Source organism: Seriola aureovittata, chromosome 3 (assembly GCF_021018895.1).
Source record: "Seriola aureovittata isolate HTS-2021-v1 ecotype China chromosome 3, ASM2101889v1, whole genome shotgun sequence".
Lineage (NCBI taxonomy): Eukaryota > Metazoa > Chordata > Actinopteri > Carangiformes > Carangidae > Seriola > Seriola aureovittata.
The window spans coordinates 91,465-94,413 of NC_079366.1; the positions used below are offsets into that span (position 1 = coordinate 91,465).

The window sequence follows — 2,949 nt, forward strand, 5'->3', positions numbered from 1 at the left end:
AGGTAGACAAGGAGCCATTGGATAAGACGAGGAGTGAAGGTGAAGAAGCACCAACGAGAGAAGCAAAGATACAGGGGGAGTCTGAGCAGAGGACGAGGAGTGAAGGTGAAGAAGAACAAATAAGAGAAGCAAAGATACAGGAGGAGCCTTCGGAGAAGATAAGGTGTGAAGTAAAAATGGAAGACACAAAGAGGAAGAGTGAAGGTGAAGAAGGACAAAAGAAAGGAGCAAAGACACAGGAGGAGCCTTCAGAGAAGATAAGGTGTGAAGTAAAAATGGAAGACACAAAGAGGAAGAGCGAAGGTGAAGAAGGACAAAAGAAAGAAGCAGAGACACAGGAGGAGCCTGTGCTGGAGACGAGGAGTGAAGGTGAACAAGGACAAAAGAAAGGAGCAAAGACACAGGAGGAGCCTTCGGAGAAGACGAGGAGTGAATGTGAAGAAGGACAAAAGAGAGAAGCAAAGATACAGGAGGAGCCTTCGGAAAAGATAAGTTGTAAAGTAAAAATGGAGAACACAAAGATGCAGGAAGAGCCCTCAAAGAAAAGGAAAGGCAAAGAAGGAAAAATGGTACAAGCAAAGATCCAGGAAGAGGATGCAAAGAAAAGGAAAGGCAAAGAAGGAGAAATGGTACAAGCGATTGTAGCAGTATGCTGGGGCTGATTGAATTTAAGTCTGCCGCTCTGCACTTTACCTGGCGCTGTAGCCTATTAACGTAGAGGGCGAGGGAATAAAAGGGGGCCGTGTCCCTCTCTTGTCCTCTCACTTCCTGGCTCGAAGGCCCTCCCGCTTCCCGGCCTTCCGCTTCCTCCTTTGTACTCGAGACGGGTAGGTGCACGGCTGCATTGTTTGCAAGTTGTTTCTTTTAGCTCTTATTAGCCTCTGCATTGAACTGTTTAACTTTGTGCGTAGTGGTCCATTGTGGTTAAGGGGATGGTGGCGATTCTCCCTGTTTGCCAAAGACATTAAAAGGACAAGGTATGGACACCTTGGCATTTATGTTTAGTTCCAACCATAGCTGTTAGCCAAGGTGTTAAACACCTCACCTGTCCATTTTTTATAGCTGATCCCGAACGCATCACGCACCACAGACGCTCCAGTGAAGTACGGAGCGGTGCCGAGGCTCCTCGTCACTGTCCTCCTCGGAAGGGTTCCTGTTGTTCGGGACCCGTGGCTAACGGTGGATATAAAGTAAGGTCCAGGAACACTGCTGCTTCGCCGACCCGCAGTTTGTGGTGGCTGGGTGCTGTGGATGGCTCTGTTGCCCCGTTAAATAGACTGTCGGTTGTGCATCTTTTCTGCTTCGCTTGCTTCTTGCTTCGCTTGCTGCCGCTGCTACCGCTGCTACGGTGACGGTTTCTGCAGGCTGCTGCCTGCTCCCCCAGGTCGCCGGTGTCCGGCCCCCCCTTCTGGGCGCCGGGCTTAGCGAGAGCTGCCCCGTCAGGACTGTGTGTGTGTGTGCGCGCGGTTGTTTGTTTGTGAAGGGATGAATGGTCATATTCACTGACTGGCTGTGTGGACGAGTGAGCGTGTGCAGGGGTTAGATGGGACCAGGTATTTTTATGTTTTCTTTGAATGTATTGTTTTGAGTTAATTGGTTGGTCATTTATCAATTAGTTTATTTTTATTGAACGACTGTGTCCATTGGTTACTTTCTTTATTTCTTTCTTTTTTGTTTGTTTGTTTGTTTAGTATCTTGTTTGGTTTGTTTGCTAAATTGTCATTAAGCTAATGGTCTAATTATTGTTTTCTTGTTTCATTGAGTTTCAGTCCTAGACTGGTAATATTGTTTTGTTTTGTTTTTTTGGACAATTGTTAGTTTACATTTTTATAAGAGATTTGTGTTTATGTATCTTGTTGATTAATTGTGTTTTCCCTTCCCTCCATAGTTGCTGCGAGCCGACGGTGGTGGCGGTGTCCTGGGTGGTGGTTCCTCTTTGTGTGCTGTGATTCTGGATTTGGTTGCTTTGCACTTCACCTTTGTGTGTGTCACGTGAGCGTGGGGTGCCTTTTCTTGTTTTGGACTCCTTCCCCCCACATTGTCCCTCACCGTTGGTGAGCCTCAGCTATTGGAGCAGGGTGTTAATTATTAGTTCGGTCGTGAACTACCCTTTTTAACTTGTGAGACCAACTTCCAATAAACGTGTTCATTATTTTTGCTACCGTGAACCACGTCTCCTGCCCTTCCTTGTATTACTTACCTGTGTGCCTTCCTTTATAGTTATATTTATTTACAATTCCCTGGGTGCAATTCCCAGGGTGGCGTTGTTGGTTTCTTTGTCCTAAATTTAATAATCGTAGTATAACATTCTGAGCCCTCGCATCGCCACACAAAGATCCAGGAAGAGGATGCAAAGCAAAGGAAAGGCAAAGAAGGAGAAATGGTAGAAGAAGAGATCCAGGAAGAGGATGCAAAGAAAAGGAAAGTCAAAAAAGGAAAAATGGTAGAAACAAAGATCAAGGAAGAGGATGAAAAGAAAAGGAAAAGCAAAACAGGAGATAGAGGAGAAGCTAAGATCCAGGATGGGTGGTCAAAGAAAAGGAAAGGCAAACAAGGAGATATAGGAGAAGCAAAGATCCAAGATTGGGTCTTAAAAAAAAGGAAATGCAAAGAACGAGAAGTTGGAGAAGCAAAAGTCCAAGATGGTCCCTCAAAGAGAAGGAAATGCAAACAATGAGAAACGGGAGAAACAAAATCCAGGAAGGGCACTCAATGAACAGTAAAGACAAAGTAAGAAGAAAGTAGAAGGGAGGAGGTGTGCTTGAAGAATAAAAAGTGTGGACTAATAAAGATTCAGAAAATAAGGCAATAAAACAGTACAAAATTGGGGATTTTGTATTTTATTTTTCTGTGGTTTCTGAGGCCTCCATTTTGTTTTATCTAATAAAAGAGTTCATGTTGGAAAGGTGAGTTTATTTCGTAATTCCTGAGGATAGGTGCAGCAAAGCT

General features: G+C 44.7%; 1 long non-coding RNA gene across 2 annotated transcripts; it reads left to right on the forward strand.

Moving 5' to 3' along the window:
• Positions 1-648: 648 nt before the first annotated feature.
• LOC130166475 (uncharacterized) lies at positions 649-2,331 on the forward strand. Of its 2 annotated transcripts, XR_008827154.1 has the most exons (4): positions 649-827; positions 912-977; positions 1,063-1,190; positions 1,889-2,331. It is a non-coding gene; the product is annotated as an uncharacterized LOC130166475 (long non-coding RNA). The 2 variants fall into 2 exon arrangements; XR_008827153.1 differs by having other exon boundaries at positions 649-977.
• The last annotated feature ends 618 nt before the right edge of the window (positions 2,332-2,949 follow it).